The sequence below is a fragment of the Vicugna pacos genome, unplaced genomic scaffold, assembly GCF_048564905.1.
Source record: "Vicugna pacos unplaced genomic scaffold, VicPac4 scaffold_20, whole genome shotgun sequence".
Classification (NCBI taxonomy): Eukaryota; Metazoa; Chordata; class Mammalia; order Artiodactyla; family Camelidae; genus Vicugna; species Vicugna pacos.
The window spans coordinates 5965583-5981563 of record NW_027328741.1 but is presented as its reverse complement, the minus strand read 5'-3'; the positions used below and the strand labels follow the sequence as shown (position 1 = coordinate 5981563).

The 15981-nt window shown below is 36.7% G+C and overlaps 1 pseudogene; it reads left to right on the top strand.

Moving 5' to 3' along the window:
- The first annotated feature begins 297 nt into the window (after positions 1–297).
- On the top strand, positions 298–1430 carry LOC140694089 (diphosphoinositol polyphosphate phosphohydrolase 2 pseudogene; annotated as a pseudogene).
- Positions 1431–15981: the final 14551 nt, after the last annotated feature.

Genomic DNA, 15981 nt, shown 5'->3' with positions numbered 1-15981 from the left:
TGAAGATTCAATTTTCAATTTAAATTCCTAACCCCTGGTCACACTTTGCTTTCCCATAAACTCATCTTCACCAAATTTATTCCAAAACAAATGAGTAAACATATACAACAATTTTTAAAAGTAGATTATTTGTAGTTCCCAATTGATTAGAAATGAAGAATAGCAACAAAGCTAAGGGAGTGAATTTTAATCCTTGTCCTCAGAAAGGCATCTTGAAATAATAGCTTGAAAAGGTAGAAAAAAAATAAGTACAGGACAGAAATCACTTTGCTCACCTCCTCTTCTGACTCCAACTCAATGCCGCAATTAGTCCAGAAGCTTTCAACTTACAGAAGGTGGCACAAATCCAAAGGGCAGGATTTCTGCAGGACTAAGGCAGCAGGCGTGACGTGGACGTGCTGGGGGCGGAGCACAGAGAAAGCATCCAAGGCAGAAGCAGCGGGCATGTCAGGACCACGAGGCCGATAGTGGGGCTGGGGAGGTCTGGAGGGCCGGAACGAACTTCGGCAACTGCAGACACAAACACACCCGTCCCCGAACACAGGCCCCGCCAGGGACGGCGCACTTACGGGCACCGCGCAGCCATCTGTGCACACGCAGCACGTCAGAGGGCCCTGGCGGGACGGCCCGCAGCCGACCCCAGACCCCGCGCGGCCGTGGCACTGCTGCCTGGCCGGCGGGAGCCCCTGCAGCCGTCTCCTCGCGCCTCGCGCCCCGTTCTGCCCTGAGCGGCGGCGGCAGCGGCGGGAGGGAGCCGGGGCGAGCGGCCGCCGACTCCGGGACTGACCGGCCGCGCCCCCCTGCGCCTCGACTTGCCCTCACCCCCACCCCCGGGCGGGGTGGCGGCCTCCGCAGGAGCCGCGGCAGCGAGAGCCCGCCTCTGCGATGAGGTCCAAGCCCCCCCCCGGCCGCGGACCTTGGACCGCGAGGGATTCAAGTAGCGGGCGGTGTCTCTGTGCTCCCGGAGCGAGCAGGAGGACGACGTGCTGCTGGTGGGCAGCCGTCGGTCCCAGACCAGTGGACTGGCCCAGGAGGCAGACTGGAGCCCTGGGAGGAGCCTGCCGGTGCTGCCGTGAGGGAGGCTTACCAAGAGCCTGGAGTCAAAGGAAAGTCAGGCAGACTCCTGGGCATATTTGAGAACCAAGACAGAAAGCACAGGACATATGTCTTATGTCCTTACTGTCACTGAAATATTAGGATACTGGGAAGATTCTGTTAATACAGGAAGGAAGACAGAGTGATTCAAAGTAAAGGATGCCATCAAAGTTCTCCAGTGTCATAAGCCTGTACATGCAGAGTATCTGGAATAACTAAAGCTGGGTTGCTCGCCAACCAGTGGAAATTCCACAGTCCCTTCCCTTCCAGACAGTAACACCTTGTTTGTAGCTGCTGCACAGCGAAATTCTGGGCTGCCATCTAGCATAAGATAGACAGGGTTGGAAGGACCACTTTCACCATGTGCAATCTCATGGGCAGAGGTTTCTTTATTTTCCTTGGCAAATATCTTAATGACGCTTACAAACTGAATTTGCCATGCGGGATTTTTTTTTTAACAATATGCATGTCTTTTAGGCGTTTTCAAATCTTCTTAATAAAATAGTGTAAAATATTTTAATAAGCCAAAGCCATGTGGAATTTTTTTTTAGATGCCTTAAATGTACTCTCCCACCCAGCCCACCCACCTTGTTATTTTGGTTGACATTTTCACTTTTTCCCCAGTATTTTTTATCCATTTGATGTCAGTCTGTGGTTTTTGTCAGATCAGCTTACTTGTGGGTATATTATCCCCGTGAATTGTTTTCTCTTTCACAATATTAACATATTCAATGAATCCATTTGTCAACTCGTTTTTCTCAATTTTCACAACTGGTACTATGTCACTAGCTACCTGATATGGCCAATTCCCCTGTAACTCAATAGTCCTTTAATACAGAGTTTAACTCTATAGAGCTGGTGATTTTTAGACCGTTACTGTAAGCAAAATGCATGTAGTAGATATCTTATCATGGAACCTGTATTCATGGAATTGAAATAGAGTGCTCAGTTGCCAATTCCCTTTATTCATAATCTCTCTTTACATAGAACACACAAGAACCATATTTCCCTCAATGTAAATTGCTGCTTTTAAATATATATTTTCAGTTTGAATTTAGTGACATCTCTTCAGTTAAACTTGCTGGTTACCAGTAAACACCTTAAATACCAGTCAGTGGTGACTGCATCACAATTGAGTAAAATGACTTTCTTGTTCAGCTGTTACAGACCTAGATTGTTAGGGTGCCTCAGAATGTCTCATCTTTTGTAGGTGGTCAGCAGGTAGGTACTATTTATCATGTAACTAACTACTGGGACACTGGAATGTACCTGACTAAGAATTATTTTGTCTTATTTTTATATTCACATAAATCCAAGTATCCCATCTAAAACACATAAATACCTAGTCTGAAATGCCTGTACTTCCTCAACCAAGTCAGAGATGAGATGGGGCAAGTAAAAGATGGTTCTCTATGTAGATATTAGCTTTTTGTAAAGATCATAACTGTTGAGTATAAAGTAGGAATAAGTGTAGTTAGACATTTGTTCTACAAATTGTTAACCTTTAAAAATATAATTGCTGCTGAAAATAGTGCTGTTATAAGGAAAATCAGTGCCAGCATTTTGAAACTGAGCTCTTGTGCCATAAAAGCAGCTGAGCTAAGTACGATTATTACTTCACAAATTAATGCTGTCAAAGGAATGAGTAAGACAGAAACACTTTAAACCAGTGACATTTCATTCTAAATTATGTAGTGTGATCAGACATGATCTTCCAGAATTTTTATATTTTTCTTTGTACAGAGGTTATGTGTTCTGGGTGTTTTTTTTAAAAAAGGAAATATTCAAAAATCCCACAGATTGACATGTGTTGTCAATCTTCAGTGGACCAAATATTTTCCTCAGTAATCTCTGAAGTTTCTTTAAATTATATACTGAACACAGCAGAGAAATTGAATTGTTTTTGTACATAACACTGTCCACCTGAAATGTCACAAGTACTGGGAGGGGCTGGGTAGCTTGTGCATTGATGTTCTTAGAGGTAATAATGCATGAATTTCTTTTATAAACTGTTGGACTATGTATTTGATGTGTAAAATATGTTCAGTATTAATGTCAACCATTTCTTAAAGGTGAGCCTATAAATATTGTTGTATCATTTTCTTTGGTCAGTAACATTTGGACCAATAGTGCCACTTGGGTCAGGATTTTCTTCAGTGCCATTTAGCAAACCACCTGTCTTTGGTCTATGAAACTAGCAAAATTTTGTATAATGCATCAGAATACTTCAGAGTTGTCACACATTAAATTTCACATGAGAATTTCTTCACTATTCTTGAACTCAGCCCACTGAAGCTAGAGGAAAGGCCCTGAGAAGATTTATTTCTGTTAAGAGAAAAAAGCCTACATTTGCAGGCTTAACAATTGAATCTATTACAGATAACAATTGGTGCCTACTCTCTCAGTCTTTCAAAGTTTACAGAGTGTTGGGACTGTCATTTTTGCTGCTTTCTGTCAGGTAGTTGGATAAAACTGGGCAGCTAAAAGTTTCAGTCCCATGTGCCTACTAAATTAAAAAAAAAAGTTTGTAAATTGACTTGCAGACAAAAAGTAGCAAGTATCCTACATGTTTGATTTTGAGTTTTCTTAATTTCTTCCTTTATTTTTTGTAAACAAGATGAAATTTTCCAATTAGGCACATGCCATTCAATTTTCTGTCAATCACATAGTTGTATAAAGTAGCAAAACTGAAGGGGGGAATGATTGTTGTATACACTTTAAAATTGCTTTGCATGGTCTCATTTGAGATAACTGGTGTAAGAATCTTGATGTTTTACATATTTGGAAATATCAAATTAAAAAATTGAAATTAAAAAAAAATCCTCACACAGTCTATCAGTGAAAATTCCAGTCTAACAATGCAAGTTCCAGACTCCATCCTCTGTGCAAGATCAAACTTAATTATGCATGGATTTAGAATTAAACTGCCAAGTGAACATGAAAGACTGTAAAGAGACAAAGGCAAAATGGTTCTTCAATTCATGACTTTACTCAAGTTCACCAAGAATTTGATGGCAATATTTCTACTCAAAAGAAAATATCATCACCCTAAAGAAAAAGTGCCAATTTAGTGAGAATGAAACTACCACGCTCAAAAATTTAAATGATAACAAAGTAAATCTTATATTTCCCAAAAGGTAGATATAAGTACTCTGACCCCAAATCATAGTAGACCTGTGTTTTCATGCCCTTTATAAATAAAAACAAAGCACATAAATTCTGTTAACTATTATGTGGAAGCACCTAAACCCATGAAAGTGAATAAGGCTACATAGAGCTTATACACAAAATCTTTTGTTGGCACCTATGAAAAGCAAGCTGTGGACCAAAGAGCCCTTGTGAACATGATGGAGAACCAAGTCTAGGAGAACAGCTGTAATGAGTATCTCCAAATACTTTTGGAGTATACAGATGACTCATCATAGAATGAAGACTTCAGTCACCAGCAGCTGTCTCCAACACACTTCAGCTTACACAGGACCCTGACTCAGGTGTACACAGAAAACACAAGAAATGTGCAGAAGACACTAAGATGGAAGGGAAAATAAATATATCAGGTAACAAGACCAACACCTAAACAGTGCAAGTGGTTGCATACACATGGCATCTCCATGCACTGGAACAGCATAAGGCCATGAAAAATGGAGAAGTTCTTCTTGTATGAATCCAGAAGGTTCACTAAAATGGAGTGCAATGAGAAAAAAACAGGATGTGATACGGTGTATGCAGTATGCCACCACCTGGGTAACAATGCATCTGTGTACATCTGCTGGTATCTGTAAAGTTACCTCAGAAGGAAGCACAAGTAACCAGAAGCACTATTGCCATCTAAGAGGGGAATTGGGTGGGAGAATGTTAATTTCACTGTAACTTCTTTTTATACCACTCAACTTGTATGTCACATGAATGTATTATCCATTCAAAGTTAATTAAATTTGGACTTCTGCTTCTGGAAAGATGGATAAACATACTTTTCCCTGCTCTTCCCACTAAGCATGGCTAGACTCCCTAGGCTTTATATTTGAAATAAACATAAGAATTGCTGAGAGGTGAAGAGAATGTGGCAGACTGGCCAGGGATCTGGACCTGAGGAACTACACAGTGGTGACTTCCTGAGTTTTCTTTTTGTCTCATGCATCCCACACTAGGTGCCAGGGAAGCCAACAACCCAGAAACACCAATGGGAGCAAATGAAAAAGGTCCCCAGAAAGCCTGCTCTCTCTAGCCAAAGGAGATGAAGGGACAGTGGAAACACAGAAAACTTACCAGTAACTGCCTGACTCCAGCCAAGCATTACAGGAAAACAAGCCCCCACCTGCAGTGTAGACACCACATGCGGAACCAGAACCTCCATCCCCCTCACTGCCTCCATGTTGGGGTTATGATAGGAGGCCCAGTGGAACATCAGGAATTCCACCAATGACAGCAGGGCACCCCTTGCCATCCCAGCCAGATGGTACCTGCAGAGGCCTTGGGGGGAAGCCCGAACTCTTGTCCACAATCAGCAGTAACATGGAGCCCCTCCCCAAATGAATGTCAGCAAAGGCCAAGATTAAAATCTGAGCTTCAATTCCTAACTGGCATTATCCCCTTCTCCCTGCTGGAGCAATAACAGAAATGACTTACTAAAACATAATATTTAAATAAGATCTGGAACCTCATAATATAATACCCAAAATGTCCAGCACTGAATAACAAAAATTCCCTCAACATAGTAAGAATCAGGAACATCTCAACTGAAATGAGAAATGATGATGGACAGATAAGAACACTGGCATGACACAGGCAACAATTACCAAACAAGGCTTTAAAAGAAATCACAGAATGCTTCAGTGAGCAACTACAAACACACCTGAAACAAATGAAAAACAAACAAACAAAAAAGTCAGCAAAGAAACACAAAATCACAGCAAAGGTAAAAGGCCACATGGAAATTTTAGAACCAAATAACATAATACCTGAAATAAAAATCTCAATACATGGACTCAACAGCAGAAAAGAACAGAGGAATCACTGACCTTGAAGACAGCACAATAGAAATTACCCAATCTGAAAAACAAAGAGAAAATAGACTGAAAAATGAACAGGGCCTCAGGGACAGATGGGCACAATATCAATGAATATGACATTCATGCATTCTGAGTCCCAGAGAGGACAAGGAAATAGGGCTGGAAAAGTATTCAAAGAAATAATGGCTAAAATTTTGCCAAATTTGTCATAAATAAATAAATATAAATAAGTAAATAAACAAAACTAAATATTTAAGACTGAACAAACTCCAAACAGGATCTTAACCCAAAGAAGTCCACTCTGACATATTATAGTCAAACAACTAAAAACTAAAAACCAAAGGAAAAATTCTGAATGCCTCCAGGAAATTTCTTATCAGAAATCAGGGAGTCCAAAAGGAAGTTACATATTTTTTAAGTTTTGAGAGTACTGCCCACTCAGATTTCTGTATTCAGCAAAAATATCCTTCAAAACTGAAGAGCAAATCAGCTATTATCTGTAAAATAGATAAATAACAAGGTCCTCCTGAACATCAAGGGAATTCAGTATCTCATAATGGCCTATATATATAAAGTTGAATCACTCTGTGGTACACCAGAAAGTAACAATATTGTAGTTGGACTGTACTTCAATAAAAGAAAATATTTTTACTTTATGTATATAATTTTAACTGAAGTATAGTCAGCTTACAATGTTGTATCAATAAAAACAGTTTTAAATAGCAAAATAAGACATTCTCAGATGAACAAAACTAACAGAATATGTCAACCAACATATATACTCTAAAAGAATGGATAAAACAAAAGGAAAATGATAAAAGAAGGAATCCTGGAACACCAAGAAGGAAGGAAGAACAATAAAAATAGTACAAATATGGACAATTACAGTTTCTTTCTCCTCCTGTGTTTGTTAAATTTTGTTTGATAGTTGAAGCAAAAATTATAATGCTGATGCGCTTCTCAGTGTGTGAAGAGGAAACATACAAGACTATCATAACAAACTGGTAAGTGTTGACACCAGCAGACTAAGAAAAGTTATGTGTATATAATGTAATAGTAACAGTAACCACTTAAAAAGATACACAAAGAACTGTAGCACAGGGAACTATATTCAATATCTTGTAGTAACCTATAATGAAAAGAATATGAAAATGAGTATATCTGTATGACTGAACTACTATGCTGTACACCAGAAACTGACACAACATTGTAAACTGACTCAACTTTAATTTAAAAAAAATGATACACAAAGAGAAGCACTCAAAAACACCACAGATAAGTCAAAATTAAGCTCTAAAACATTTTCAGGTAATCCACAAGAAGTCAGGTAAAGCAAAACAGAGAAGTGAAAAGCAGAACAAACAGAAAAAGGACTAATCAATAACCACAATAAATCTAAGTGGTCTAAACACACCAGTTAAAAAAGTCAATTAAAAAAGTGACTGAGCTCTATGTTGTCTATAAAAACTCTTCAATTTAACAGTATACAGACATACTTATTTTACTACACTTCAGTTTATTGAGTTTCACAAATTGAAGGTTTGTGGCCATTCAGAATCAAGCAAGTCTATCAGCACCACTTTTCCAACAGCATTTGCTCAATTTCTGTCTCTGCATCACCATTTGGTAATTCTCACACCACTTCAAACTGTTTCATTATTATTTTTTTATGGAGATCTGTGATCAGAGAACTTTGATGCAACTACATGACTCACTGAAGGCTCAGGTGATGGTTAGCATTTATTAGTAATAAAATATTTTTAAATTAAGGTACATACATTGTTGTTTTAGACATAATGCTATTGCACACTTAGCAGACTACAACACAGTATAAACATAACTTTTAAATGGACTGGGAAACTAAAATTTCATATGACTGGCTTTCTTGTGATATTTGCTTAATTGCAGTGGTCTGGAACCAAAACCACCACATCTCGAATGTTTGCCTATATGTAGGTTAAAACTAGAAAGATGAAAAATGATATTCCACATAAACATTAATCAAAGAAAGTATGAGTGGACGCATTGCTATAAGATAAAGTAAAATTTATGGCAAAGAAAATTACCACTAACAGAGAGGGATATCAAATATTGATCAAAAGTCAATCCATCAAGAAGACATAGCAATTCTAAATGTGTATGTACCAAAGAAGAGTGCTGCATTGTACATGAAGCAAAAACCAAAAGAAGAAGTAGAAGAGTGCACAGTTACAGCTGCAGACTTCAATCCCTTCTCTCAGCAACTGATGGCACAAGTAGAGGGGAACTCAGCAAGGATACAGGACTCAACAATACTATCAATCTGCAGGTTCTAACGAACACGAAGGGAGCACTTTGCCAAACAAGATCAGAAAGTAGCGGGAAGCTCAGCAAGGATACAGAACTCAACGATAATATCAACCTGCAGGGTCTAACCAACACAAAGAGAGCACTCTGCCCAGCAGGAGCAGAACGCACATCGTTTTCAAGTGCACAGGGGACCAAAATAAACCTAATACTGACCATAATACAAACCTCAACAACTTTAAAAGAACCGAAACCATACAGACAATGCTTTCTGACTACAATGGAATTAACCCAGAAATCAGCAACAGATGGGTAACGAGAAAATTCCCCCAAACACTTGGAAACTAAAAACATGGTTCTAAATAATCTATGGATCAAAGAGGAAGGCTCAGGGAAACTAAAAACTATATGAATAGGATGAAAATGGAAAATACAAGTATTAAAGTGTGTGGAATATAACTAAAGCAGTGCCAAAAGGAAAATTTTAGAAAAGAGAAAAAGTCTCAAATCAATAATCTAAGTTCTCACCTTAATAACCTAGAAGAAGATAAAAATAAACCCAAAGCAAGCAAATGAAAGGAAATAAAGAGAGGAAATTAATGAAATGTAAAACAAAAAATAGAGAAAAATCATTGAATCAAGAAGACAATTCATCAAAAGTTAAAACTTTTGCTCAGCAATTGACCCTGGGAAGAAGATGAAAAGGCAAGCTATGTGATGGGAGAAATTACACACATCTGACAAAGGACTCACATCTAGTATATACCAAGAATCCTCAAAATAAAATTATAGAGATGGAAACAGATGAGTGGCTATCAGAGGTCAGGAATAGTGGAGGGGAAGGGAGTGTGTAATTATAAAGAAATAGCATAAAAATGATCTTTGCGATTATGAGACAGTTCTGTGTCTTGACTGTAGTGGTGATTACAGAAATCCACACATGGGATGAAATTATGGAGAACTGCACTTACATTTTACCAATGTCAAACCTCTGGTTATGATGTTGTACTATAATTGTGTAAGATATAACCTTTGGAGGAAACAGAAAGAAGAGTTAATAGAACCTTCTAAACTCTCTTTACAACTCCCTGTGGCTCTAAAGTTGTTTCAAAATAAAATATTTTAAAGACAAAAAAATTTTACATAATTTAAACAAAATAAAAATTAAAACACCTCAGTTAGGTGTAATGATGAATCAAAACTATTGAGATTAAACTCAATAAAGAACAATGTAAAATTTTTGAAGATTTTTTTTAAAAAAAATAGAATGTGTGTAACCAGAAGAGACATGCTATTCTCCAAGTGCTAAAAAGTCATCTGAGGGCAACCTAAGGAAGATTATTAGGGACCATATATCTAAGGAAGATTTCATCTAAAGATTTAGATATAAATACTGGATCTTAAGAACACCTGATACAGCAGTTGACAATAGTAATTTTTAAAATAAAAATATCCAATATGTTTCCCAAAAGAATGTCATATATTTTACTAAACCTTTAGAGAATAAATAATTCCTAACATATAAACAGTTTCAAAGAATAGAAAAAGAAAGCTAACAAATTCATTTTACAAAGGCAGTAAAATTCTGTTATACAAACTGCATTAAACTAGTACAAGAAAGGAAAATTATCTCACTTTTGAATATTGATACAAAAATCCCAAATATATGCAAATACAATTTAGAACGTACTTGATATTTCATAACCAAGTAGGGTTTACCTCAAGAATGAAATAAAAGACTGTTCAATATTTGAAAAAGTATCAGTGTAATTCACCATGTTAGGAGCTTAATTATAAAAGCTATATAATCATCTTAGCAGATATACAAAAAGCCTTAAATGTAAACATCTTTTCACAATAAACTTTTTTATAAAAATCCTCTTGGTAAACTAGGAATACAAAGGCACTGTATTAACCTGAAAAAGCATTTCTACAAAAACCTGTGCTAATCACCAGTGAACCACTAAAATTAATTTTTAAGTCAGAAAGACAAAGGTGCCTGCTACTCCCAAGTTTTAGCCAGTGCCGCCAGGCAAAAAAAAAAACAAAAAACAAGTATTGGCATGAAAAGAGACATGATAACCATTATCTGCAGTACATCTTGAAGGATTTTAATAGATATTGTTCAAAAAAAATTTACACACTGCACATAAAAAATAAGTACATTAAAAAATGTCCAGCCTCATTAGTCATTAGGGAAATGAAAATAAAAATCACTATGAGATACAACTTCACACATACTAGGATGGCTAAAATGAAAAAAAAGGACAAAAACAACTTTTGGAAGGATGTGGAAATGTTGGAACCTTTAGCTTTGCTGGTGTGCATATTAAATGGTGTACCCACTCTAAATAACAGTTTGACAGTTCCTCAAAATTTAAACACAGAGTTATTATGTGTGTAACAATTGCATTCCTAGGCATATATCCAAAAGAAAATAAACATATGTCTACACACAAACTATACACGAATATTTATAGTAACCAAAAGTGAAAACAACTCAAAAAGCTATCAGTTGATGAGTGGTCAAAAGCAAAATTGAATACCTATATACAATAGAATTTTTTTTTACCAATTAAAAGGGATAGAGTACTGATATATACTACAATATAAATGAATTTTGAAAATATTATGATAATGAAAACAGCCTCCAATTGTAGGGATCAGTTTATATGAAAACGTCCAGAATGGCCTAAACTACTGAGACAGAAAATAGATTAGTCTTACCAGGAACTGAGGGGGTGGAGTGTTAGAAATAACCACTAATAGCTATGGAATCCTATTATTCTAAAGTTTAATAGCTTTCATGACTGAATAATGTTGGGAATATACTAGGAATCACTAAATTGCATATTTACAGGGGTTAATTTTATCACATGAGAATTATATTTCAATAAAGTTGTTATTAAAAATAAATTATGTATGGAGTACATAAAAATGAAAAGTTATGTATATTAAAATAAAGCCATATATCACTTTGGCTAATGGAATCTTTATGAATTTTTAAAAATTAGAAATCTAGAAAGAATGATCAATACGTTTCTCTAAAGAAGAAACACTGAATTACAAAACACTGTAAGCTTGAAATATAATAACCCAAACTCTGTATGCAAAATGAAAAAACAGATCAACAGTGCAATTGAATCCTACTTACATAGCAGCTATTATATGCCAGATACTTAATCTAGGTAATCCATACATATTGACATATTTGATCTTATAACAAACCAATGACAAGAGACTACTACAATCCTCCCATTTTAGAGCAGGGGATACTGAGAAGTCAAGTCATCTTCTTAGTTTCACTTGGCCCCTAGTTAGCAGAGCTAGGTTCAAACACCAGTAGGTTTCTTCCAGAGGCCGGGCTTTTAAGCCCCTACACACACTGCTGACCTTGTCAATCATGAACTGAAATAGGAACAAAGATAGGAAAGGAGAACAAAGAAGCAAGCAGAGAGAAAAATGCCCAAATCAAAGGAGGTCAAATATCCTGATAGGTCTGAAGACAAGAGGCTAGAAATACAGTGGAAATGCATGGGTAAATGGAAGAAAAGTTGACAGATCTCCAGAGGTCAGGAAACAACAATCTGTAAACAAGAGTCAAAAGTGTTGTCTTCACTGTCTCAGCAGCAGAGAATGAGGATGACCAAGAGGGGATGTTGCACCTGTCTTCTTAAGCTGTGATTTGCACATTTTCAGTATCTCTTACTATAGGTGTTATTTAAAGGCTTTTGTTCATATATTTGATAATGATTAGGATGTACCCTCTAAGAATTGTTTATTATCTTTTCCAGTTTTTAAGTTTTGAGTTTACTATTTTTCATGATTTTTCTTCAATCTTACTTTTAATGTATTCCTCATCTTTTAATTTTTGTGTAGAACATTTTTGATTGGGATTTTTTTTTTCATTCTTTATGTCAACTTTATGATTAGAAAACCATTTTTCATTCTAATTTAATACATTCCCTTATTGTTGTAACAATTTCATCTAACCCTTTATCATTTCCTTTCAAATTATTTTTAAGGAAGTAAGTATCCATCTTTACTTCTTTTCCTAACTGTAACTAAATGTGTCAGCATCATTTGTTTAAGAAAACTTTCCCTCATCTGTTATTTTTTATCCCTGTATTTTTAAAATATGGTAGTATCCAGGGACTCAGCAATATCCAAAAAGCATGGTTCCAAAAATCTACTCTATTGTGTTTCTGAATTTGCCTGTATTCACAACATGTGCATTTCTGCTAAAAATGGCTTCCCTCCAACTGATACACACAGATTGATGGCAATAAAAAAAATTATTATGGGGCTGTTGAATCTAGGTCTCAAATGATAAAAATATTCTCTCCATGAAGAAAGTCAAAGAGAGGGTGAAGAGGAGGGGATGAAGAGAAAGGGAAACATCCTGTGTGTTCTGGCTTCCTTATTATTTAGCTCAAGAAGAATATATTCTTAATAACTATCAAACAATATAACTTTTCTCAATGTCATATTATAGAAGATTATGCATATCATGTTTCTGAAGCTCTCAGGGGGAGCTTTTGTGGACTTACAGGAAAAGCCTCATGACCTGGACAATGGGAGATGATCTGGGGCTTAGCCCCTAACAAAGACATCACCGTGTAGCACTACTGTGTGATAACACCCCCAAAACCACCACAGGCTATCATGAAAAACAGGGTTCCTGGGCAAGCATTTAGGCAGTAGAACAGAGATTCCAAACAGAAAGGCCACAGTCATCCCTCGAGTTAACACCAAGACAGGTAGTGGACAAATCGCTGGGTATCATAAGGAAGAGGTAAAACTTCTGCAGATATCAATTCAGGATGATTCAAGTTAAAAATATTTTGAAAAATCTCACAAGCCAAAAAGAATTCATGATGACCTGAAGTGTAACAGTAAGATAATCAGTGTGTGTAAGATAGACAAGCCCACCCTCCTACACTGCTGGTGGGAATGCAGTTTGGTGCAGCCACTATGGAAAACAGTATGGAGATTCCTCAAAAGACTAGGAATAGACTTACCATATGACCTAGGAATCCCACTTCTGGGCTTGTATCCAGAAGGAACCCTACTTCAGGATGAAACCTGCACCCCAATGTTCATAACAGCACTATTTACAATAGCCAAAACATGGAAACAGCCTAAATGTCCATCAACAGGTGACTGGATAAAGAAGATGTTGTATATTTATACAATGGAATACTACTCAGCCATAAAAACCGACAACATAATGCAATTTGCAGCACCATGGATGCTCCTGTAGAATGTCATTCTAAGTGAAGTAAGCCAGAAAGAGAAAGAAAAATACCATATGAGATCGCTCATATGTGGAATCTAAAAAACAAAAACAAACAAACCAACAAAAACAAAGTGTAAGTACAGGACAGAAATAGACACACAGACAGAGAATACAGACTTGTGGTTACCATGGGGGTGGAGGGTGGGAAGAGATAGACTGGGATTTCAAAATTGTAGAAAAGATAAACAAGATTACACTGTATAGCACAGGGAAATATACACAAAATGTTATGATAACTCACAGAGAAAAAAATGTGACAATGAGTGTGTATATATTCATGGATGACTGAAAAATTGTGCTGAACACTGGAATTTGACCCTACATTGTAAAATGATTACAAATCAATAAAAAATATTAAAAAATAAATAAAAAGATAGACAAGCACACAGGGATGCAAGTATGAGAAAGCTTTGTCACAAACAGAACAGCTCAGGGGACCACATCAGAACATAGATGAGACCCTTTGCTGGATAAGAATAACTGGGAACGATCATCCAAACACAAAGTATATCTGGTATTTCTAATTACATTTATATATTCTTTTATCCCAAACTGCATAACGTGTTTTTAAAGTCTATTTTCAAATAATCTTTTAAAAATAACCCTTAAGACCTGAAATAAACAAGTTTTCCACTGTTTTCTTATATGGCTATCTAGAAAGCACAGCCCTTCGCTATCTGCTATAATCAAGATGCCTTCACCCATTGAAGTGAAAATTATCCAAGAATATAACCTTGAGAATGTTTATTAAAGTATCTTATTTTGCTACCTTTGTCATTCTGCAACAGGAAATCCCTTTAACTTAGATACTGTCTCAATGAGAATATTGTGTGATCACTTCTAACTTATATATCTTTTCATGTTTTTTCCTCTTTCTTCAAAGTGGAAGCAGAATCTTCCAGACTCAACTTTACAATCACCATTCCAGACAGCATTTCTGAATAAGTCATAGTTTAATATTGCTTCCCCACTTTGAATAAAGCATGGATCTTTTCACTACACTTATATTAAAACTTGATAAATATTTATTGATCAATTAAATATGTCAGGCACTGTGATTAAGAATTTAAATAAATAATTAAATTTCATCCTTTAAACTATCTTTTAAAAATGCACTACTATTAGCCCCATGTTATATACAAGAAAACTGAAACATACTGATGTTAAATTATGTTTGGGGGTCATAAACTGCTATGGGCTGAATGTTTTTGTGCCCCACCCCACAGTTCATCTGTTGAAATCCTGGTGCCTGTGGGAGGTGATTAGGTTGTGAGGGTAAAGCCCCAAAGAATGGGTCAGTGCCCTTAGAAAAGAGACCCCACAGAGATCTCTCACCCATTCCATCATTTGAGAACACAGGAGAAGACTGGCTATGAGCCATAAGGTGAGGCCCTCACCCAGGACATTAACGTGCTCATACCTTGATCTTGGACTTAGCCTCAGAACTGTGAGAAAGATATTTTTGTTGTTTATGTCACTAATGTGGTAGGATTTTGTCACAGCAGCCCAGCAGAATAAGACATCTGTCAAAGCAATGGTCTAAGATTGGCATCCAACCATTCAGACTCCAGAACTGACCTGCTCTTGTGATTTTACAATTACTAACCCTTCTTCCTCTTTCCCAATTCTCCACTACTTTAGCCAAACATCAAAATCACCTGTTGAGTTTTTCTTTAACACAGATACATCAATTCTACTCTTTGCCTCCATCCTGATTCAGCATTTTCCCAATTCTGATTTTTACTCTTTGATTTTCTCAGCATTCTCCCAATCTTAAACAGAGGAAATCAAATGTGTGATTGTAATGCCCAGTCACCAGGGAGAGCTACGGCATTAGAACCGACACTTCTTATATTCAGGGACAAAATCTTGACTTATTCAGAACCCCTATTACATCTCTATAGTCTTGCTGCTAATAGACACTCCATAAATATTTCCTCAGTGATTAAATCTTTATAGGCCTCAACACTATTAAACAGTTGCCTTAGGGTGCTAGTATCTGGAAAGTTAATAGGAAAAACCTAAAATAATGTATTATATTGAGTTGATTGCTAATTTTATTTTCAAGACAGGACAGAAGGGAACTGGGGGGGAAGAAAATTTGTAGTACATTTCTAAAATTTTGAAAATTGTATGGCTAGTGCTAATTGACTGTAATATATTGTGTGAGAATAATGACAAGGTTTGACAACCTGTAGGTGATGAGCACTTTTCAGTCAGAATGTACAAGGCGGTGAAAATCAGGTGTGATTACACCGGACTCCAGCAGCTGAATTTCAGACCTGTGTTTAA